This window comes from Lichenostomus cassidix, chromosome 4 (genome assembly GCF_008360975.1).
Source record: "Lichenostomus cassidix isolate B80296 chromosome 4, HeHo_3.0, whole genome shotgun sequence".
Lineage (NCBI taxonomy): Eukaryota > Metazoa > Chordata > Aves > Passeriformes > Meliphagidae > Lichenostomus > Lichenostomus cassidix.
The window spans coordinates 52,151,157-52,177,385 of record NC_139484.1 but is presented as its reverse complement, the minus strand read 5'-3'; positions in this window follow the sequence as shown (position 1 = coordinate 52,177,385).

Sequence of the window (26,229 nt, the reverse complement as noted above, 5' to 3'; positions counted from 1 at the left end):
CTATATATAGATACATAAAATGTAAAAAAGTGAAAAGTATAGAAGAATGCCAGTATGACAGGATGAAAAGGCAAGGTAAACACATTCGGAATAAGTCTCAAAAACTGCCTCTTAATAGCTGTCAATCACAACCATCACAAATTGTGTGACAAACCACTCTACAATAGCAGATTTTTTCAGAGTTCAGTCTTCTCTTAAAAAAACTCTAATGCATTCAGACATCTACATTACAGGCCACAGTCTACATAAAAGAATTATGAGGATGAAAGAGAAAGATTGTGGGAAGGATGAAATAAATAGTGTGTTTCTCAGAGGTTATATCTGACATGAGTCCTCTTTTACAAGTCTTTGTTGCCACTCAACAGTTCTAACAGTAACTAACCCTGTCATCCTTCTCAGCGTGCCCTTTAGTATCTTTGTGTCTCCACTCCAGTTGTGTCTCCATGTGCCAGTCTCTTTTTTTCCCTCTTTCTTTGTCATCATTTTCATGTATTTCAGTGCTCAGAGAAGCTTCAGAAATAGCCATCCTCCCCAGTCCTTTCAGGATGGGAATGTGCACTAAGGAGATGGAGGGAGATTACTGTGAGCTCAGTAATCCTTCTTCATTTAAGAAACCCAGAGGAGGAGGAAGTAGTAGGAAACAGGAAGTGTCTGAGATAGGGACTCTCTCTTTTACTTCCCTAAAATATTGAAAAATTGCCAAAAAAAAAAAAAAATAGTACTGCCAGGGTCCCTTAATGGAGTAAAAATTTAAAAATACTCAGAATCTGAAGCTGGTATTTTATTCATGGTAATCAGAAAGAGAACACTTGTATTCTTCTTGTATTTATAAAATCAGGATAAATTGAAATGCTATGTCTTTCATGGCACCTTGAAATGAAATATCCTTGCTTGGGATACACAGATGATGATGACCATAAAAGAAATAATGTTTTGGGGGGAGATGTAACCTTAGTGCAGCACAAAGCAAAAAGAGAAAATGAATTGCAGAAAGCCTTTGGTCATCTGTGTGGGTGTACAGCATAAGTTGTCTGTTTTTTCAGCAATCATTGAGAATTTTAGAGGTAGTCAGTCAAGTAAACTACCTAGAGGCAACTCTAGTGTCTCATAAATCCTAAAGAACCTGAAAGATCATTATTATTTCTAAGGTACTTCAGACTCTTGGGGGTTTTTTTGTAGAGAAGCTGAAACATTTTGAGTCTGTGTTTCTGTTGTTGCCTGTGTCTTTCATGTTTTCAAAAGATAGATATTATTTTGCAGTACTTTTTTTTTCTGTGGAAGGTAAAACCCTGATGTTGGTGGTCTGGCTTAATATAACTCTTTTTTTCTAAAACAGCCTTCCTGTAGGACCATGTTATGCACTTAGACTAATTGCATCTCAATTTCCTACTGATAAAATGAGCAAACTAATGTATGGCAATTTTTTTCCCTCTGTTTTGTCTATCCAGAATAGAACTTTTTACAGCATTGTATTTTATATTTACCTTAATGTCACATTGAAACATCAGTTTCAATTTTCATTTTTATAATAAAAATAGTAAAAACAATAGTTTCTTTATGACCTGACTCTAGTTTCAGAGAATTCAGCTGGTATGCAGCTATTTTTTCAAATAAGAATAGACCTAAACTTCAGTAGGTGTCATTTCAATGCAAAACTTTCTGTTTATTTGCCTGATCCTATTGAAGAGTTTTATTTTTGCAATTATACAACTTTTCAGATAAAATTACCAAGCAAGAAATGCCTTTTTCATCTTTGGAGACTTTTTATGACAAACCTCAGGAGAAAGCTCATAACTACAAGTGCTGCATTCATCTGAAGAGTAGAAGGAGGACAGACAATTGAAGGTGAAGTCACTGAAATTTTTAGCACAAACATATGAATTAAATATTACAAGGACAAGAAATGTAAGAAGAGACTTGTGAAGAAAAAGAACCTAATTTTGCTTCTTCATTAAATTACAAGTATAAAAACTTCAAAGATTTCATATTGGGTTTTGTAGTTAGATACATTATCTTAAATTCTGCATCTGTTGTTTTAAACTTGACTTTATTTTCCCGTATACATTATATGTTTTTGCACTTTTCAGCGTTATTTTCTAGAGACTTGGACTTACTGCCCAAAATTCACAGTCTACTCTAGTTCGTTATAAACAGGGGACCACATTGCTGAATTACCTTATTTGAAGCTGGGCCAAGCTCATATAAAAGATTTGCAAAACCAATTAAAACTTTTATCAAACACTTGATATTTTTTTCTCCTGTTATACTTCAGTATATCCCCACACATAACATATCTTTGTAGGCAAATAAGACAGTAAGCCATACAGGTAATATATCTCATTTACTCCCCCATGTCTAGCACTAACAGAGACAGTTTATGCTGTGTTAAATTACTCCTTATCATCTCTGAGTGCTTCACTTTCTTGCATTGCTATAATTATGGAATATTCCAACATTTGTTCACTGAAAGGATCAACATTTGGAGACAAATCTTTTTCCTTTCTGTCTCTTTTCTAGTATAACTGAAGGGTATACAAATCATGAAATAAGTCTGTTGAGGATCTCCAAACTAATCACCTTTGCTGTCATGCCAGTATCATCTAATAGAGTCATGATGAGAACGAAAATTACTCCTAGATTGTACAAAGATATGTTTCAGTAAAAATTAATTTTCTGCCATGTATACCAGTTTGTTATAACACTCTTTTCTCCATATCAAGTCTCTGCTAAATCAGTCACTTTGGTAGCACAGTCCATGTTTTAGCATCCCTTTTTATTTTTCCCGAATCCTGTTGTCGTATCATCTTTGATCCTTTCCTCAAGAAAGGCAGGTGCACTTGCTCAAGGAGGAAATGAGCCCCTTCAGCAACTGACCTCAGCCATATCATGTTTGGCTTCAGTCATATAATGCTGACTAGACCATGTGAAGGACAACCACCATCACATCTGCATGCAGGCTATTGTGTGGCAGAAGTTCAGATACCCCAGCCAAAGAGGGTTAACGTGACCACATTTGACCACAGAAGGCACCTTAAAGATGATCTAGTTCCAAAATTTCTGCACTGGACAGGAACATCTTGCACTAAACCAGGTTGCTCAGAGCCAAATTCAACTTGGCCTTAAATGCTTCCAGGGATGGGGCATCCACAATTTCTCTGGGCAACCTCTTCCAGTGCCTAAACCTAAACCTCTTTGAGTTTAAAACCATTCCCTCTTATCCTAAATGCTCTTGTAAATAGTTTCTCTCCATCTTTCTTGTAGGCACTCTTCAGGTCCTGAAAGGCCACAATTAGGGTACCCTGAAACCTTCTCTGCTGAGGTTTGAGGCCTGAACAAACCCAATTCTCTCAGTTTTTCCTCATAGGAGAGGTGTTCTATTCCTCTAATCAACTTGGTGGCCACCTCTGGAATTGTTCCAACAGGTCTCTGTCCTTTCTGTTCTGGGGACCACAGACCTGGATGAAGTGCTGCAGAAGATACGCAGTCAGGGAGGGTTTAACCACCTTGGATTGGGATGACTCCCAAAGTGACTTGAGTTGGAGAGCCCTTACCTCTTTGGATTAATGATTACATTTTCTGGCTTACCTTTTACAAAATGTTGAGGAGACTTGAGTCAGTTTTGTAGGACCAATTCTATACGACATCACAAAAGTATTAAAATGGATAATTGGTTTATCTGGTTTTATTGGTTTATAAAACATTTCTCACTTGAATATGTAATTTCTTTCAGCTGTATAAGCCTCTGAGACAACATCCTATGTGAGTTATATTGTTTTGTGAACTATATAACCTCAGCCTTAATTTTTTCATATAAATTTTTCCTATTAGAAGCACTTGTTGAGAACTGCTTCATTGATGTCCTCTCTCACTTTTCCTTCAGTTTTCATAGAATATTCTGAGTTGGAAGAGACCCACTAGGATCAGCAAATTGTAGCACCTGGCCCTGAACAGGGCAGCCTCAAGAGTCATACCATGTGCCTGGGACTGTTGTCCAAGTGCTTCTTGAACTCTGTCAGGCTTGCTGCTGTGACCACTTCCCTAGGGAGCTGTTCCACTTTCCTGCCACCCTCTGGGTGAAAAGCCTTTGTCTATTATTCAACTATAATCTTCTCTGACATAGCTTCATACCATTCCATCGTGTCCTGTCACTGGTCACCAAAGAGATAAGTGCCTGCCCTTGTGCTTCTCCTCACAAGGCAATTGAAGACTGCAATGAGGTCTTGCCTCAGTCTCCTGTTCCCCAGGGTGAACAGACCAAGGGACCTCAACTGCTCCTCATATGGCTTCCACTCTAGACTCTTCACCATCTCCATAGTGCTCTTTTAGGTGCTCTCTAACAGTTTTGTCTTTTTTATAATGCAGTGCCCCAAACTGCACACAATATTCAAGGTGAGGCTGCACCAGTGCGGAACAGCATGGAACAATCATCTCCCTTGCCTGGCTGGCTACTCATTCATGAATAATCATGATCTTGTAGATCAGCTTACATCTCAACACCAGGATACCTGTGAAGCACTAAAGACATCCTTGTATCTTTTGTCAGATGTGCAACCACTTGTATTTATAAAACAGATTCTACTTGGCAATTGTCATAGCTTTTCAGAGTCTTAGCAACAGTTTCAGTTACTAATTATGGACAAAATGAAATAACTTTTTTTCAGTAAAATTAATAAAGCAAACTTTGAAAAATAATGTAGATGACACCCTGGAAATATAAACCACATAAATCTGTATATTTAGATTTTGTTCTGTAAGTGGATTACTATGAGTATTTAATAATTTTTTTAATAAGATCATTTTTCTAAATAATATATCATAGTTTAGGGCACATGTTTCACACTGTGTTGTGGCACATTTATAGTGAAGCATTATTAACCACTTTTTTTTGCATAATTCCATTACTTCATGTTATGTGACTGACAAGACTTAGGTTTTTCTTACATCTTCCTGATTTCAAATCATGGATGTTCTGCAGTCATTATGCTCTTTCAGACTCTTTTTTGTATGTGGCACCCACTGTGCCACATGAGTTTCACACACCATTACTCAATTAAAAGCTGGCATAAAAAAAATTATTATATTTAGCCCTGAATCACTTAGATGGAGCTTTGGAACCCAAGCATAAGTGTCTGAATTTCACGAACACATGGGATGTTTTCTTCTTTAGCAAAAGATTGTTTCTAAAAAATTCAGAAAACCAGCAAACCCAGTTAATTATATGAACAGACAGTATAGATTTTAACCAAAGAATGCAGAGACATTTGTTGTCTCTAATAAAGTGACAAAGTTTCCTGAGACAAAAAATAGTCAGCAAAGGAAACTTTCTGAAAGAAGGCAGCCACACAGAAATCCAAGATCTGTAGCAGCAAAATCACTTTATTACAGCAGATTGGTGGTCTAAATACCATATAGGAGTTATCTCCCATTCTGTGCAGGTCTGTCACAGATGTCAAGGACATAAGAAAAATGTGGATGAGAATATTTTATCCACCAGCTAAAAGCAAAGAATTCAGATTAAGAACTTCTCCTCATGTTAGCCACTGTGTATTCTCATATTCATAATGAGACTTAAATCAACACAAATTAGGAAAACTATGACTGAAAAAAAGCCCAATGAAAGTAAACTTTTAATTTTTTTTTGTCATGAGAATAAGTTAGTTTTCCATTACCCCCATTCAAGCATAATTACTATATGTCTGAAAGAAGCATAATTGAGTTCTTAGTGGCATACACATGCAAGAAACCAACAGTACGAGATAAGTGGGTTGCCCTGTAAAAAGTAAGTGCTATCAAATAAAGGAAACTTCTTCTAAAAAGAAAAATATTAAATTGTTCTATCTTCTTCAGTTTAAAATAAGCAATTATGCTTTGCATGTTGTAAAACTACAAATCAAACAACACCAGCAGGGGAGTGAAACTTGGAGGCGGAAGCATGGGAAGAAAGATAAGATTTCAGCTGAGATTTCAAATTAAAATAAAAAGAGAAGTAGAGGTATGTTCTTTCAGATGCCAAAAACAGCAGAAGAGAAGGTTTTTGCACCAGATTGTGCAGAAAATGAGGGAGGCCAAAAGTGGATGCGTAGGGGATAAATGGATGAGAAGTTAAGTATTATAGAATATTTCTAAGTAAGACAGCAAGTAACAGTAAGATAGCAAGTTTTTGTACAAATGTTTTTTCTTCAAAAAAAGCCTATTTTAAAGACTTAAAAAATAATATGATAAAAATATTTTTAAAAGCAAAAAAAAAAACCCCAAAATATACACCTCAGTTAAAAAAAGACAAAGGAACAAACCAAGTAGTAGCACGATATATTTGTATGTTATTTTTCCCACTTTAAATGTGTAATTGTCCCCTTTGAGCCATAAAATTGTTTGCTTTCAAAATATGCCAAAGTACATAGAAAAATTAATATCTCATGTGAACAAAAAATCTTATTGAATAGATAATCATGTCATATCTCTGAACAAAGACGCATGTGCAAAACATATCTATTGAGCAAAGGCAGTCTTCTCCCTCTACCAGCCTTGAAATCCTTGAGATAATTTCCCCTTGGCCTTTTCCTGCCAGAACTCTGGTCTGGAAAATAACATTTATTTCCAAAACATTTTTGATTTACATGGTTATTCTCTTAAGCATGGCTAGCAAAGCAGAAAGTTGACTTTTACACTACCTCAGCAGTGCTGTCTCTTCTTTCTCTAGGATCAGTGCTGACTTAGCTGTCTATAGCTGTATCAGTTGCTGCCAGTAAAATTAAATTCCTGAGTGTCATGCTAACTATTGTAAAATATGATAATTTCTTCCCCCAGTGCTTTTTTCTTCTAAAGCTATGCCATTAGCAGTGTCACTTGCTAGTGTAAAATGGCATGTTGATGGTTTGTATATGAATATTCAAGGAGCCCTGAAGTAACAGTGAATCATGAGACTAACAGCAGTGTTTGGGATGTCTGTTACAGAAGTAGATACCTACTTCTGAACCCAGCATTTACCTGGGTTCAGAAAGAAAATGTGCACCAAAAAACTTTAAATCCTTCTCCATGGATTTATTTCCCTTCTCCTCCCCTCACACAGTTGTATTATTTCCCAGGCTCCTTTTCATTGTCAATATAACAATTTTACTTTCTAATTATTAAGAAATTATTAGGAAATATGAATTACATTATTAGGAAATATGAATACTTTATTTGCCTTTGCAGTGTGGAACTATACTGTTTCTAAACAAAAGTTCAAGTTTAAGGAGATTTTAGTATGAATACAGAATGCTAGTTGACTTCATTACATTCACAAGGAGCAAATCACCTCAAGAGAGAAGAAACCAAGAAGAAAAATGGAAGAAGGTAACATATGTATAGAAATATGAGTCTATGTCTTTCCTGCTAATTGAAGTCTAATTATGATAACTTAATGAGAGAAACTAAGACATTATTTTAATTTTGGTCAGGAAGAGCTGTCACATTTGTTGGTGGGGTTTTTTGTCCTCAGGAGAAAACCTGAAAGAAGTGATGACAGATTTTAGACTGAAGAACAGCAAGTACAGCTTGCCTTTGTGGGTTGATAATTAGGCATATTTTGTAAAGAGGTGAGGAGAGCAATAAAACAAGCTCATCACACTGTTACAAGAATCTTCTTTGATGTAATCAGTTGAATTTATTTTCTAGTTCTGATAAGACTGACAACAAGACATCATCTTTACCATTGCATCTCGTAGTTTTTGCCCAAATATTGCTCTTTAGTGATAAGCATGGATTTTTAGGAACAGTGCTTTTAGCCAACACACAATAATCAACAACTGTTCTTGAGGAAACTGTAAGGGGATGTAAACTGGATGAGAAATTGACAGCACTATGAGTCTTGGAAGGTGTCCATAGAGGCTTGAAGAGGTCAAAAGAGGCAACAAGCTTTTCTTTTAATTCATCAAATGAATAATACTTACTACTTAAAAGTTGCATAAGAAAAGGAAAGCTATATAGTTAAATCTAAAGAAGTTGTGAAAGGCTTGAAGAGAGCAGGTACAAAATTACTGTCAATGAAATGGCCCTGTAAAAGTCCAAGTCATAATAGAGGAGTAAAAATAATGATGAATTAGGAAAAGTATCTCAGAAGTTTACAGGCAATGCACAGTTCTTTTGTAAATATGTTATTAGCACTTCCAAAATGGCTTAGAACCTCAAATCAGTGAGTGCCACTGTCTGTCATAAATTGTATTTATCTGTGCCCTAGATAACACTATTATATTTTCTTTCAAATTACTTTTCTTTTTATGCTATAATATTGCTGAGCTGCTTAGTTTAGTAATACTTGCAAAAAAAAAAAATTTCAAAATTTTAACAATGAAACAGTGATAAAAATACTGAACCAGTTATTGAACAAACTACTGGTAGAGTCATGTTTCTCTCTTATAGTTGTTAGTGGAATTAACACTGAAAACTCCAATGGTCACACATAGATTTTATCACATTAACTCATTTCTTCTCTCTGAAAAACAATCTCATAATGTTGTGTTTACTTCTACAGGCCTCTGACATACATTGTTCAATGATGAATGTGCAGGAGCTTTGATTTTTGCCATGGGAAACGCAAGTTATTCTGTGACTGTTGAAGTATCAAAAAATAATATCTCCTCCACATTTTTGAGGTAGCTAAAAAGGAAATCTTATATCTAAAAACTTAATTTAAAAACTATTGGTCTAGTATTTGCCACACACTCCAACAATGTATGCTTGAGTGACTCAGAGAGCAAGGAAATGTGTAACTATTTAAGAGAAATAAGGAATCGATGTCCAGAAAGTAAAGGAAAAGTGATATTCATAATCAACATATTACATGATAAATTCTTATAAATTCTGTTAGAAATGTAACACTTTGTGCTAGGAACTGAAGGACAGATTCACTGAAATGAATCTCATGAAGAGCCTCCCACTTAGGAGACTCAGCAAATGCCAGATTTATAAAGAAAAGAACTTGAAAATCCATTTATACAAATGCCCAATTTTAAATAGAGCTCTTTTGGTAGGGAAGGCATTTCAACATCTTCCTCATGCTTTCAGCAGGTGTCTGGCATACAAGAGGTGGGTTGAGATGAGTGGACTTACAATTACTAAAAATCTAGCTCCAATATGGAGCAATGTCCTTGTGGTTGAAAATGTGTTTGAATAAACACCAGTTTGGACAGCCAATTACATAAACAAGATAGCTCCCCCTTTTCCAAACTGGAGAAGAGAAATAGGTGTAATATTTAGGTGCATCATAGGTCTAGAGAAGACACCAAAATACTCAGATTCACTTTCTGAGTAAGGTAATATCCCATTTAGAACATTTTAAATGTCTCTGCTTACTAAAATATGCAAGGCTGTTAAGACCTTGTTGGTATGGTTGGAACAGTTTCCCCCAGCTTCAGTGTATAATGTGATATTTTTAAAAATAAATGAACTTCTCTGACTTTAATACCTTAGGCATAAAACTGAAGTTTGGAAAGGTCCCTAAGTAATCATCTAGTTCAGCTCCCTGAACTGATCAAGATCAAATTTTTATAAATTTTTTGTCAATTCATATATTCTTTTGTATCTCAAGTCCTTACTTTTGAGAAAAAAAAAAGAAAAAAGAAAGAAAAAAAAAAAGAAGAAGAGTATTAAGAAGAGTAATACCCACTCAATGGATTGTTAATTAATAAGAATATAAGAATGGCCAGAATGGGTTACACTGAAGGTACCTCTAGCCCACAACAGTAATTCAATTAGAATCAATAAACGTGTTAAAGGACATGCTCAAGGCCAGGCTGAATGGAGCTCTGAGCAATCTGGTCTAGTGAAAGGTGTCCCTGCCCATGGCAATGGGACTGTAACTGGATGATCCTTAAATTCCTGTCCAACCCAAACCATTCTATAAATATGTATTGGTTTGAAAACAAACCAGTGGCAGCGCAAGTCAGGATTAAAATTTAATAGGAAAATTAAAAATAAAAAAAAGTGCAATAATACAAGGAAAAGCACTGACAAAGTCAGATACAACCTGACACACTGTTAGGGTGGTGGCAGTCCAAATGAAGCAGTTCACTTGAAGCAGTGATCCTGTGGAAGGTCTGGTCTCCACCTGAAGGTCCAGTGTGGTAGCAGTGAGGTTAACCCAGATGAGCTTGGAGGCTGAAATAGCCAAAAAAGCCCCCTGGGTCTGAAGAAATCTTCAGGTCAGGGTGACAGAAAAGTGTTCCTCCAAGACAGCTTGAGGCTAGCCTCTTAAATATGGGTCAGGAGTCAGAAGTATTGGTTTCTGGAGCTCTCCTCCCCTTCATCCTTTTAGAGTTAACAGCTAGAATGCTCCTCCACCTGTGGTTTATTATTGGTTTTTGAAGATCTGTAACCTCCTCCCTGAGCCCCAATTACCTAGCTCCTCTGCCAGTTCTGTATCCCCTGTGTCCCGGTTGGCTATCCTCTCCAAATCCCTCCCATCCTTCCTTCCCTTTTAACCATGTGTTGGCTTCCGCTCTGGGCTCTGAGCTTTGGGACCCTCCCCGACTCCACGCACCCCACTCCGACCCTGCTGCACCCTAATAAACCCTGGATTCCTAAAGCTCAGAGTCTGCATCTTCTAATCACCACATCTCCTGATATCCTCCATCAGGGAATCAGCCCGGGCTAGAGTGCCTTGGCTTCCCGGCTCCGCTCCGCCGGTTCAGTGTGGGAGATCCCGACAGGGACCCTGTTTTTGTGAGGTTTTTTCGGGGTCTTGCCATCTCCCCGGAGCGAGAAAACATCACAGTGGTAGCTCCTGTCCTCCAGGAACCCAGTAGACAGGGGTGACTTGGGCAGTTCCAAGGCCAGGTTATATCCAGGTGGGAATGCTTGGCTCCTCTCTCCTGGGTGGAGCATCTCACAATAGGATGAGATAATTCCATGAGTCATGTGGTTGGTTCTTGATGGCTCATTGTCTATCAGGGGTGAGTCACAGCAGGAGATAACAGCTAATACCCCACAACTGGTGGTAAAAGCATTCTTAAATACATCTATATTTTAACCCAGGACAGATTCTATAAAAAAGTAAGAATGTGGAAAATATACGTGATCCATTTTAACTTTTTCCCAGAGTCCTACTAGCTTAAGTTCAGGAATTTTATTTATATATAATAAATAAATATGTCTGCAACATCCTTCAGATACAAATCCTTGTCTTTCATTAAAAAAAAAAAAAGTGTTGGGTTTTTTGGACCTGATGTATATCAGTTTCATTTGTTATCCTTTAGTTTTTGTAAATGAAGAGACAGTAAACCATCTTTACCGAAAGATTTTTGCCAAACCACTTATGATTTGCAAATTTTTAGCTTATTGTCCTTGTTTTTCTCTTTACAGCTCATGGATCCCAACTTATCTGTCATTCCCAGTGTGGAAGATATCCCACAAGTTGATCATCATATTTTGTAAATGTTGTGAAGCAGTCAGTACAGCAGGGTTGATCACTATTAAAAAAAAAAAAAAGATATGAAGAAATAAATAATTATTCAGGGCAGGATTGAAATAATCTTCAGTGAATAAGTCTGGGTATAAACTATTAAACAAGATGAAGGCTAAAAGAGGGAAAACTGCTCATTAACAAGAACTGTCTGCTCCTAGACTGAATGAGGCAGGGATTTGGAGGATAGAAAAAGTACATCCTCATGTCATAGACCTAAAAAATGTAGTATGGCATTGAGAAAAAGAAATGTAGACAATCTTGATTCTGGTATTTGTATGCTTCTGTGTGTTTGCCATTATGAGCTAAGCAATACTCTGTAAACCCTTTTTCTCACTATATGTAAAAGATTAAGAGGCAATAGAATGTTGCAATTTTGACATAAACAGAAAGAAACACAGATGAGCAGTGAATTTCACCTGATGGTATTGCAGAACAATTGCCCTTTATAGCAGGCCTCCAGAGAGTGATATCATTTATTGCAGATTCTGTTATTATTTAGAGGATGGTAAGAGCAGATTTTTTTCACACTGAAAAATCTCCTTTTGTTCCTGTTTCTCACCCCGTTACTTATACATTTCAGTATAAGAGGAACAGACAGGAGAGCTAGGAGAAAAGGATGAAGATGATATGTCTGCTTTTGGATGGAGAAGTGCCAACAGAGGTAAAGAACTGTCAGAGGTATGTGTTAAAAGCTGTTTTCAGGTCTCAAATGTAGGCATAGAGGGTATGAGAATTTCTTCTGAAGGAAAAGCATATTCTTTGAACCATTTTAGAGGTGAATAGGAAAATAAAGCAATAACTGAAGGACAGGTATGTCTGCAGTTCCTAAGTTTCATAGTACCAGGATTTTCAGGTAGATTTTCAAAATTGGTAGTCATGATTTAATTTTTACTTTCACATTAAATTTTTCCAGGTTTTATTAATATGTATTGACATTTTGATAGTGAAATAGTATGCAAGTTATACATGCAGATTATATTTTAAAGGCTTCTAGAAGAGATTAATCACAGTGATTCACTGTACCAGGAAATCACTTCAAAAAAGGCTAAATCACATACTTCTTCCTTATTGAGAACATTATGCTTTTTCAAAGGTGGGGTTTTTTTTGTTGTTTGTTGGGTTTTGGGTTTGTTTTGTTTTGTTTTTAATACACAAAAATAACTTGTCTGCAAATGCAGTTTTTCTCATTTAATCTGGTCAGGATTAAGGTGTAATTTTTCTAATATTTCATCTCTCTTCATTTTTAATTGTGGCAGTTTTACTCCTTTGTGCCTCTGTCCTTGAAAGAATGATGTTTTTCTTCAGAAGCCAGAGATCTGAATCCACTACTTTGTGGAGTTATTTTGAAATTAGAATAAACAAGAGTCTTTTTTTGCTTGGTTAATTTGTTGCAGTTTTTTGCTTCAGCAAAGATACTGGAGACTTTTATTTATGGAATTTTTGAGCAATTTTATATCATGTGAATGATGGGGAATTCCAGAAGGATTTAAAAAAAAATTGAGTAAACAAAAAGTGGCAGGGAAACTTTAGCATGGATAAATATAAAGTAACATATTAAGGAGAATATATTTATATCTCAGAAAAGATATCCTGAAAACAGTTTCTACATTCCACTGAAATCATCTATAAAATGTGCAATAACAACTCAAAAGTAAAAAATGTTAGGTGAGATGAGGAAGGTATTCCATGCAACTGTCCACTTCTCCATTTCTGTGAACATCATAATTTCTTTGATATAGAAATCAGGTTGTTATTTTTTCAAATCCTACTGTATTAGAACTTTTAGATCTTACTGCCCTTTATGGCCGTGAAGGCAGACAATGCCAGTGGGTGTAAAAATGGATGAGATTCATGGACAGTAAGGAACAAAAAAGGAAGTGTTTACCTCCCATCTGCTCTGTCCAGTGACAGCAGATGCCAGGAAATGAACAATCATAGAATCATCGAATGATTTGTGTTGGAAGGGACATTAGAGATCATCAAGTTCCAAAACCCCTGCTATAGACAGGTGCACCTCTCACTGGACCAGGTTCTCAGAGTACCATACAACCTGGCCTTGAACATTTCCAGGCATGTGGCATCCACAGCATCGCTGAGCAACCAGTTCTTGCACCTCATCAATCTCACAGTGAAGAACTTCTTCCTTAAATCTAATCTAAGCTTACTCTCTTTCAGTTTGAAGCCATTCCCTCTTGTCCTGTCACTAAATGATTTTGTAAGTAGTCTCTCTCCATCATTCTTTTAGAGACACAGAAAATGACAATTTTTTTCTCTCCTAAAAGCAACTACTAAAATGTTCATGAAATATTCTGCATTTCATGAAGACAGGAAAGCTGCATTCACAGCCATCCATGAAAACAAAAGTGTCATCTGTAGACTGAGTATCATCCTGTGACTGAGGAGGATATTGGGAAGTAAACGGAAGCTATAGCATAATTTAAATTTAGCTGTTTTTCCTGAAATATTATGTAGTCTTGCTTGTAGGTCTTCCTAGAAACCCAGATTTTCCTAGCTATGCTTCTGGCACCTCAGTTCACTGAGCATTTTTTTTTCTTTTTTTCTTTTTCTTCCAATCTGAAAATTAGTCTGTAATGGCTGTCAGATGTGAGACCAAAAAAGGCAAAGTAGAAATAGCAGAAACAGTGCTAGTCAAGCATATATAATTTTTAAATTATTTCTTTACCTTTTTCAAAAAAACAGAGATACAGATGAAATGATTTTTTTTCAGGTTTCATTAAATGCAATTTTCAAACTCTTTTCTGTCATCCTTTGTAAGCTCTTTTTTTGGCTACTATTCAACAATATTTTCTATCAAATCAGTATTTTTCATAGTTTTGGCTTGTCCTTACTGAATGTGTGAAAGAAATGTCTGAATGCTATTTTTCTACAATGGCTGTTGATTTATAAGGTATTCATGATCAATGATGATAAGAGAAATGTTTGAAAATTAACAGGAACATGTCCATTCACCTGGAACAGAGACAAAAAAACCCCCAAAAACCTTAGGACACAGTTTTAAAATTATTGAGAATATTGTCAACATTCACTTCAGTTGAATGTAAAAGGCTGAAATTTCTATGGCAGGGAGATGTTACCAGAAGATCCTCAAACAAAATACCTTGCCTTACACAGAGATGAGTTAGGTCTTGTTTGAGTCATTTTAACACCACAGATTTATAACCAATTTGTAACAGAGTGCATAGACAGTGAGATTGGAAAATATTGCCCTCGGTAGCATTATGAAAATACTTTATCACTCCTTATACAATCCCACATTCAACATGTAGCTATTGTATGTAGTTACAGAAACCAAGGTATGGTCTCCACAAAATTGTTAATGAGGAAAATCCATTCTTGCATGAAATGATCATACTTTTTTAAATTACGAAAGGGGAGAAAAAAGTAATTGAATATCCATTGTAAAAATACTTCTATTACTGTTGTGATTTAAAATTCTTAAGCATTAATCAGAATGTTTAAAGCCCCTGCTGTTTCCCTTTATTCAGTTTGACAGCCACCCTAATGCATCTGCTCACAATGGTAAATGCACAAACAACAGCTCAACTTTTTTTTTTCCAATTATCAAGGTCGTCGTTTGACAGTGTGAAATTGTTATTGTTTTTTTAAAATTCAGAGACTGATGTAGTGTTTCAAGGAGATATATAAATTCTACTTTGGACTTAAGGAAAGTATCTAGGAATCTGTGGTAAGGTGGATGTTTGCTTTATCTGTGGCTAGCACAGGTCTTTCCCATGAGAATTCCTTTTGTGTTTTATAAATAAAGATAAAGTTTGGATGTTATTAAAAACAGTGTCTCAAGATCTGGACAGTGCAAGCCTGGCCAATCTGGCCTAGGGGGAGGTTTCTGACTGACCAATCTGGGTGACCTTTGAAAACTCTATATATATGATGAAATCAAAACAATAAAGGTCTTTTCCTTCTTGCCACTGAGAACTGGGTTCTTTTCTCTGCTAGCGGCTCAACAGCAACACTTTATCAATTCCAGCCACTTCCCTATTCTTAATATTTATGTTTCTGGCAGAGGGAGTGGATGCCAAGAATCCTATAGAAAATATCTCTGTACTTTATGCAGTATTCCCTGTGTTTATCAGAAGATCACAGACCATTCCCACCAGCCATAATAGTTATAATGATCTTTGATATCTCCTGTTTCCTAGCTAGTTCCCAGTCCAGAGACTATACATATTTTCAGAAAAATTATTGTACTTTGAAACATGCTAATGCAAATATTTTGAACATATCTCTGATTTACCTACTTTAATCCTATTAAAGTAAAAATGAACTGGTTTCTGGAATTGGACTTTTCAAGTACGTAGAAATTGTTTCATATATTTATTATACAGGTGTCTACAAAGAGAGAGTGGAAAAATTCTTCTAAATATTATTGGGAAATCACACAGACACTTTCCTTTGTATCACTGGTTTAAAATCTGGATATCTTGAAAGTCTCCAAGGCCGTAATCTCTGTCTAGCAAACCCTCCTACTGTAAAAGTTGAACTTATATCACTCTAACTATTCCTTTTAGTGGTCTTTGTAATGTTCTCTAATTCTAATACCGAAGCAAATACTCTAAGAAATGAAATTGTATTATAATCTTATTTAGGTGTAATCTGAATCTTTTAATCCTTTTAAGTGACAGAATGGGAACATACAATATACGAGGTGTTCTTTCCTTGAGAGAGCAGAGATATTTCCAGCTGCATAAGAGCTTGGATTTTGATAGCAGCAAAATAAAGTGAAATTTTAATTACTTTAAGAGAAAGAAACAAGAGTTTTTTCTGTGATCAGAAAGAAAAACAATCAAACTACAAGCCATGGAGCTTGTGACTTAGTGTACAACAAGAAGAAAACTGCAAAGAAGGAGAGGCCAAAGATCTGTTACCATTTTGTATTTTCTACTTTTCATGTTTTTACCACTGGGTCCCTGTCTTATATGAAAGTTTAATCAAGTGGCAAATGAATTACTTAGAGATTTTACTCTGAGCAGATACAGTGATACTAAGATGGCATATATAAATCATATCCTTAAAGTTCAAATAATGAAAAAGTAACAAGTCTGAGAAACAGAGATGATAAAGTTCTTTTATATTGGATTTGCACTGACAATTGTATTTGTATGTATCATGCTTAAAAGTGAATTTTTAAGAGGAAGACTTATTATACATATTTGACATTTCTTTGTCACTTATCCTTTATTTATCCAAACAACCTGCATAACTGAAAGGAATTATGATGTTAAGAATACAAAAGACATCTTAAACAACTTCTAAAACTTTTTTTTTTTTTTTTGTGGCTAACACAGTGATCAGAAATATCTAAATATCTGTTTATTGAAACTATTCAGGGAAGTAATTTTGGAAATGTCTCAGTGAAATTTTGAAATGTCATGGACAAGTGGTGAAGCAGGTCTTGACAGCCAATGTTCCTGCCCAAAGTGCAGACTCTCCTTGTCTTCACATGGGAGGTAGGTCTGCAGGAGCTACTGCTGTGGTAAAGTACTTTGGTTTAGATCACTGCTTCCAGTTAAATATGGGCCTAACCATTACTGGCACTTGAACTGAAGACAGGCATTTGAAACATGAACGTTTTCCCTAATCTTCTTACTTTGTTTTTGATCAAAACATTATGACATTTAAAAATATTTAAAAATATATAACTCGTTGGCAAAACAGGCTGTGAATTTCCATTTTGGTTTTTGAAAAGTTCAGGATTGCTTGTTAAGTAACTTGGTCAGGCTTCCTATATGTCTCACAGTTTTCTGAAAGGGCAAATATGTGTCACTATGACAGTTCTCATCTTAGCATTAAGGTCCACAGCCAAAAATCTTGTTAGCAAGTTCCTGTGTAGTACTTAGTAGTCACTTTTTATAGTAATCAAGTTGGTATATAAATGCTGTTTTCATGAGTTTTCAAATTAAGTTAGACTTTGTTACTATCACTCTATCTGTATTTTCCAGATCAACTTAAAGTGAAATTTCATCAAAACCTGCATTTATATTTTTTTGTATAAGATTCGCTGAACAATCTCTGACTATAATACATTATGTTCATTGGTTTCGCAGCAGTTCTATTATTTAGGTAAAAGATTTTTGAAAAAGTCTTTATGACTGAGCTTTTATTGTTACCAGTATATTCTTATTTCAAAGTAAGTCATGAATCCATTATGAGAAAAACCATTTTTTTAAATCAAAAAATCCCCCTTAAAAAGGGTCCATCTAAACTTTTAAAATGCAGGTAAGTATTACTGTAGGAGATGAACTATTCTGAAGAAACCTTTACATGTAACTTTCCAATAGAGGAATTAAAAATTCAATTCTAATTAACACCTCTACCTTTGTCAAGGCTCTTTATCAGGAATAATAGTGAGCCAATGTCTCTAAATGGGGTAATGTTTGATGCATAACTTTACTGGCAGCTCTTTGGCATTACAGATGTATTTTTTCCAATCAGGAACAGTATCTTCATTTTTAATTGATACCTACAAAAAAATGTATCAGAATTATTTATGCCCATAGCAATTTTTAGGTATTTTGGTTTTATATTGAAAAAACATATTTCAAACTGCATGAAAATACTTTTTTTTGGTCAAAAAAGCTCTCAGATTTCATTTCTGCTGGTAGAATGACACGAGTGCTAGTAATAGTAATTGTTATGGCCATTGCCTGAAGCCAACCCTCAGAGAGCATATGGCATATATTTTCAGACTTGTTTTGGTTCTCTGACAGTCTGGATTCTAATGAGGCACCCTGCTTTAATAAAGCTGACGTGCATGTGCTCTACAGCACTCTTCCCCGTGCTTCCCACTCTGTGTTTGCAGGCTTGGCTTTCAACGCCTCTGTTCTTCTGGTCCCGAGTTTTTCAAGAGCAAAGCCTGCTAATCACACCAGATTTTCATTAATTATGTAATAAGAACAAATGAGTACCAAAAATTAGGATAAAGCCAAAAAATTTGTTTGAATTTATGTACTGTTGAACACTTGTTTTCAAGGGAGGAAAGCAGTCGCATTTTCTGTTTTCCACAAATTCTTGCTTCGTTACATTACCGTATATAATGCAGCAATTAAATATGAGCAATTTTCAGATGTCTTTTTAAGAGGTAAAATGTAATGTAAGATTTTTTTATCAGTGCATCAAATAGTAAATTGACTTGATGGGTATGAAAGAACCCAGTTTATTGCTAATATAGGACTTTCTTCCTCAACTCTTTGACCTACTTTAGAATTTTTAAAGCTATTTCAAACAGACATTTCAAATATTATTCACTAGACAGAAGTTTAATTCCCCTATTCTCTACAGCTTGTTTGATCAATAAACTGATGCAAATTACTCCTAACAAATTGCAAATAACTCCCAATAAATGATTCTTCTAAGCTTTATTCTGCATTGTATCATAGAGCTTCTTATTTTCTTTTTCATTTATGGTTCTTTCACAATCCAATTTCTCTAACACTCAAAAGTCAAATTGATTTTTACTAATTTACTTTTTTTTGTCAATTGCATTTGGTACACTACATTAAATAGTCTACTTTCAATAATCTATAGTCTCCTAACCCTACTACATTATTGATCTTATGCAGTAGTTCATTGCAGAAAATCTCACAGCTAAGATTTGTACTTTCTCACAGTAGGAGGTCTGTGGGCCAAACCTTGAAAGCTACATAGTTAATTGGTTAACACAGAAATTAGAAATTTAAAATAATCAATATGAGAGTTGGTAGACTAATTTTTTTTTCAAAGTCAGCATCTTTGCATTTTAATTGGTTCTCTAAGTTACAAATCCTTGATGGTATCATATTTAGACAATTAAGGTGACAATACACTGATACTCTAATAATAAATAATACAATTATTATGTATTTCAGCTTTATAGGCAAGAAAACTCATTGAAACTCTCCTTCAAGATCAGAAAAATCTTTGACTTTCTAGCCTTCCTTTGTTACTGATAGAGTACGAACTTATATGGCTTCACTAAAAGAAAAAAGTCTTTAGGGTGATTAAGGAATAAGAAATCTGCTTCTGTGATTGAGGAAATATTGTAATTTTTTTGGCTCTAGATAAGCTTTTTCTTCTTGAAGGTTGTATTGTTCCTTTTTGCCTCGTGAACAGACAGGCAAAATTTGCTCAGAATACCAGTACCACTCTGTTAGAACTCTTTTGGAATATCTCTGGCAAACACTTATATTTTCAGAGAGGACCAGAGTGAGAACTGTAGCTCCATGTGTAAATTTTTGCATGTATAAATAATATATTGATTTATTGGAGAAACATTACTTTTATTGAGCAGAAAATTTTAATTTTAAAAAAATAAATAGTTTAGGAAAGACTCAGATCATACAAGAATTACAAAGCAGTTTGCAGATTGCAGATCTGCAAAGTTCAGGTATACATTTGTCTGATTATATTAGTGGAATTTGTTTCTCACAAATCACTGTACTCTATTAGTAACCCAGTTTGATGAAGAACATTACAGTATCTGTCATCCTGAAATCCTGAATTGCTCTGTCCCACGGTATGAGGGGAGTCTAATGTTACTGCAATTGACTTTTTTATTCGTAATATCTCTGTGAATCAGGTAACTATTAAAGATTAATTTACACACTACAATCCAAATATTATTATGAAGTGTAGAAACTCAACAGAATAAAATTAAACCCTGCTTATTACTAGTGAAAGTTACCTCAACTCCCAAGAGGTTTTCATTCTCATTCAACTCAAATTCTTCCAGAAAGCTTATACAGATTCTGTAGTTGGAATGTAATTCTTTGACAAGACTGTTTTCTTGACTGTTACTTTCATGGACAAGAATGAGAATTCTCCTTTCTGCTAAGCATTCCATTTGGTTTAAAACCTTTTGTGAAGGGTTTTCCTAGAATAGAGACATAATATTTAAATAAGCAGGATTCCAATACTAAGTGCATAAAGCTATTCAGTGCACAGATTAATTATTTTAGAGAAAACCTTGCAACAAAAGTCTTCATCACACATAAATTTTTATCTTGTAGAAGTACGTTCAGAAGACAAATGCAGATGAGCCTAAGAAATTTCACCGACCAGAATACCCTCCAGGAAAGTTACTAAATCTTAATCCAAGGTCTTGCAATATGCTAACTAACCTCATAATGATTAAAAGCCCAAAGTTCTGAGGAAATTGTGAAATTAGGACTTATGCCTCCAATTCTAGAATCTGCGTGTGCTGCAGTAAGCAGACCTATAAAAGAACTTTCTGAGTTTACACTTGCAATGACATAATGTAGGTAGCTAGAAAGCTATATTCATTTATATTCCAATACCAGAGATGTTTAGGATCTTTCTAGAAACCAGAAATAAAATGAATCCAGGGTGGTTTTTTTCTTTTTATGCGAGTGTATCGATGTTTAGAGAAATAGGGAGCAGAGGAATGGTTGCATGTTAAAATTTCTGGGGGAAAATATCAACTCCAGACAGACACTACAAAGCAACTTTCTAGATACTGATGCTGTACCAGCAGTTCTCTGTGCATTTGAAAAATCACAACAAGTCTACAAAAAAGAGGCATTGTTTCAAACCGCTATTCCAAGGCAAGCATGATCTACAGTAAATTACGGCATATTTTTGTCAGGATGTAGGAGAAACTCTGTTGTTTCAGTATCTTTAGTCTACATAGCTTTTCTGTCTTACCTTACAAACCATAAAAAAGGGTTGGAAATCAAATGTCTCGTGGAAGCAGTGCTGAGGAGATAGTTCTTGCATGAAGAGGCCAGCAGAAAAGGCCTCACGAAGTCCATTAGCACTTAGATCTTTATTGCTTTCATAGTGTCTTGTTTAAGTTTAGAGTCATGAATTATAGATACTAGCATTCTTGAAAGCTTTTGCTGAGAAAAAAAAAGCCTTATCATTATTGAAGGATCTGGCTTAAACTCAATGAGTCATCTCACTTCTGTAAAACATTACTATTAAATGTATCATAAAGGTAATTATTCTGTGTTACACTCTTCAAAGTTTTGTCACTCTTAGTATTGACAGCTAAAAGCATGCTTTGGGACAATGAATTATCCTCCAGGAAAAATATCAAACAATATGAGCCACTCAGAAGTATTTAAGCAACAAAAATCATCTACATGAGGAAATATTTCAATTTTTAAAACAGATTTGTGAGTTATTAGAACATATGGAGACAAAGGAATGAGTTCATGGTGCCTTCTCTGTTATTTTAATAATTCTGCTGTTTGAATCTGATATTTTAACAATTTAATTTTCATAATATAACATTATACTTTGCATTATAAAATGTTTATTCAATGTTTAAAGATTCCAATTATAAAAGGCTTTAATGTAATCTGAACTTGTGTTACCATGACTATAAAAGTATGTGACACTTAGTAAAAGATATTATGAAACTGCAAAGTGTCATCAGATACATCTCTTCAGAATGTCACTGAAATTGTAGGACCAGAAGATTTTTTTGCAAAAGAAACATATTCTTGTTTGTCCTGCGAGAAAAAATAGAAGAATAATCAGGTCATTCAGTGGCAATTTAGGGCTTCACAAGTCTCCGAAATCATCCTTTGGAGTCCTAATGGGAAATATTTACCCATTGAAAAGTAGTTATGAATGTGGTTGCACCTCTGTGCATCATTATATAGATCTAGTGCAAAACCAAAATACCTTGTTCCCAGCTTTTCCTGCAACCTACGTAGCATCAGGAAACAAAGTTAAGGATGAACTGTTGCTAACAGAACATTTATTCTGTAGGCATATGTATTCCATAACCTGTATTATCAAAATACTGGGTAACACAACTTTTACTCTGCTGGTCAGTGCCAAAATTCACTAGGATAAGAATTCCCCAAGGGATTTCAACTGTTATGGTTCCAGAAAAGTAAAGAAATTGTTTAATGACTTTTAGTTGTTTCACACTCACATTTATGTTATGCAAACTGAAAATGGGCAAAATAAATTTCATTTATTAATTAATTGATTTATTTATTAATCTATTGAGGGTAAAAACCCATCTCCCTGCATTATTGTTAGAGGGCGTGGGGACTGCTCTGCTTCTACAGGAAAAATGAGGGAATTTTGTTGGAGAATATGTTCATAGGTATTCACAGGATAGTAGACAATATGATTCCTAAAATAAGTCTGAATAACTGTGAATAACTCAAGTTCTTTTTAATATATACAAAAAACACTGAGGATACAAATATACATCCTGCTTGACTGTGTGCATGCCTGTATGTCACATGGGTGCAAATGAAGAATTAATCAGATCCTTAGCACTAATACAAGAAATTTCAAGCAGTGTATAAAGTGAGACAGAAGAAGGATTTAATGCAGGGTTTCTTTTTTCCTGATATACTTCTAAATTTAATTAGAAATGTTTTTGTACAATACAATATTTATAAAACCTGCTATGAGGTTTGAAATCAAGTTACTGACTACTTCTGTAAGTATAAAAGTACCTGAAAAGTGTCATTATCTTAAAATTTAATACACAGGGCCTCTAAGAAGGAACAAATGCTGTGCTCACAAATGTTATAAAGGTGCTGCAGTGACCTCATCACAGTCTACAACTTCCTTGAGTGATCAGCACATTAGCAGGTGGCAGGTGCTGATCTCTGGTGACCAGGGACAGGATATGAGGAAATGGAATGAACTTGTGTGAGAGGAAATTCAGTTTGGACATTAGAAAAAGGTTTTTCACTGAGAAGGTGGTTGGTCACTGGAAGACACTATTCAGGGAAGTGATCACTGCAACAAGCCTTACAGAGTTCAAGGAGTATCTGGACAATGCTCTTAGTCATATGGTTTTACACAGAGCAGAGAGTTGGATTTGATGATCCTTATGGGTCCTCTTCAAACTTGAGATATTATATGATTTTATGAATCCATGTCATTTAGGGCATGATGCTTATTCATGATTGCTAAGGAACTATTTCCTGTTGCATGAAGTTCTTTGGTTTGATTTTCTATATTATATTTGAAAATGTAATATGGAAAATGTAATTTGGAAAATGTGAAACTACTATCCCTGCAAGTACGCAAAAGGCACATGAATGTGGTACTTGGGGATTTAATTTTATGGTGAATATGGTGGTGCTAGCTAAATGGCTGGACTTAAGGATCTTAGAGTCTTTTCCAAAGTTAATGATTCTACGATTCTAGATAACTATACAGAACAGTGTTATCTAACAAAAAGAGTGAATAATAATTTCTTACATTGTAGTGATTAAGTGATACCAATATCTGTTTATCAGAGCTTAGTCACAGATGGAAAGTTTGTGTCTATAGAGTGTATCTACAGTCACTCGTGTGCATTATTAGTAAGCCTAAGACTTTTAAGTAGCTTGAAATAAATAATTCCGCTAAACATCTGTGGCCATAGGCTGAATGAAACTAAGTCAGAAATGATACCTGTCTGGAAATTTTAATTTTTTTTTTAGGAATTAGTTTGCAGTTTTGTAGTATCTATTAACAGAATAAATGGGTTGAATTCATGTGACTTAACATAAAGGTTGACACAATTTTATTATGCAATTTTCTTTTAAGGATAATAGAATACTACAGGTATGGCTGGTGATGCAGTTTAGCTTACTGTACTATAGGTATACAAAATAGGTTAAATGAATCATAAGCTAAAAACCTTGATTAACTACAAAAAGGTCCTGTTTAGTTTGCTACAATGTTACTTTACTAGATGTTTAAAATTAAGTGAGATTAATCTCCTGTCCCTTTGGTCTATTTTACTTTAAGTCTTAATCACATTATTAACTTTTCGTTTATATTTCTACACGAGAAACATTGCAAAGATTCTGTCAATTTTTCAGAATATCAATAGTACTGGAATGTCCTCTGGCCAGGCATTTTTTACTAAAAACCAAACCAAACAAAAAAAAAAAAACCAACAAACCACCAAACCAAAAAAACCCCAAAAAACCAAAACCAACCCCCCCCCAAGAAAAACCAAACCTCCAAACCAAAATAAAACAAAAACCCAACAAACAAACAAACAAAAAAAAAAGCAACCAAAAAAAGTAACCTGATTAGGAAAACCTTTATAATGTATGGAAATCCTGCTTCAGCACTTGTCAAAAATGCCTTTCAGAACCAGAATATGCTAAAAAATAAGAAATGTACAGCAGGAGAAAAATTTTATGTAAAGTCCCTTCCTAAGTACATGCATCAGTTTCTTATTTATAACTCCAGGGCTTCTCCTGCAAGAGCATTTCTAATTCATTCCCATTTGTGGAGCCCTTGTTTTTTCTGCTTCCTCAAAATGCAATGTTATCTAATGTTATTTCATGCTGAGATGAAATACTGACTGTATCAGTAAGGATAACTGCTGAGAAAGAAGAACAAAAGAATTGTATACATCTAATAGTCTAACATCTTCACTGAGGATATGCTGAGCTAGTAAATATGCATCATCTGTCCCTAATGAATTATCTCATGCAGTATTGGTTCCAGCAAATTGTTGTATATGGAAAGATGCTAAGACTGTGCAAAAACTTTTATCAATAAAGTAGACCTGGAAATAAATTCTTACTAGCAAAATCCTCACAAAAAACAAATAAGCTCAAACTTTTTGTTGAGTTAGTTAGTTTCTGCTCAAGTTTGAAATATGTTCTTGATTTCAGCTATTGGGGAATCAGTCTTCTGATCTTACCAGCAGCTGGTTAATATTTTATATGTTTTCCTGGTCTAGGCCAAAATAAAACTGAATTATACTGAAGATGCAGATGAGGTTTTTGTGCATCACAGATGCACACAACCCATTGACAAGGGCATTCAGCCTAGAGTCAACCCATTGACAAGGGCATTCAACTTCATGACCACAACAGTCATGTGGGAATCTTTCTTATTCAAATGTTAGAGCATTTTAGAGGTGATAATATTTGAATAATGAATGGATGTCCTGGTTCATATTTAAAAATTAGCCTATAGAAACAATATCTCATCTGATTTTACATCTATCTTATATAGAGAAAGCTGTACTAAAAGAACTGTTTCTGCATTGGAGCCTTGCAGAAGACGAGACAAAGTGAGGACAAATTTCCATAAACTTTTGATAATGCACACAAGTGTCTCAAATATACTGTGAATAGGACACCATGCCATTCTCTTGAAGAGAAAAGAGAGGCTGGAAAGGAGCCTAGCAGAAAAGAAGCTGGGATTGTTGGTTGACAGGTGCTGAACCTGAGCCACCACTGTTGACAAGAAGGCCAATGAGATCCTGGCCTGTGCAGTGTGGCCAGCAGGACAGGGCCAGTGATCATCCCCCTGTAGTCGGCACTGGTGGGGCTGCATTTCCAGAGCTGTGTTCAGTGCTGGGCCCCTCACTACAAAAATGTCATTGAGGTGCTGGAGCGAGTCCAGAGAAGAGCTGGAGGTGGGGAAAAGGAGGCCCAGACTTTTTATTGCTGTCTAAAAATACCTGAAAGGTGGTTGTGTTTGGGTGGAGGTCGGATCCTTCCCCCAGCTCGCTAGGACAGGACAAGATAAACTGGCCTCAAGCTGTCCCAGCAGAGGTTCAGACTGGCCATCAATTTTATTTTTTTTTACTGAAAGGGTGGTTAAGCATTGGAATGGACTGCCCAGGGAGGTATCGGAACCACCATCCCTGGAAGTGTTCAAGAAACAAACAGATGTGGCACTTAGTGGAGAACTACACTTTGAAAATAAGGTGATTTTTATTTGGGATTGTTTAAATTTTTAATTTTAGCTATTAAAACCTGATATGAATATTTTCTGATAATTCTCTGTGATTTTCAAGTCATTATATTTTTCTA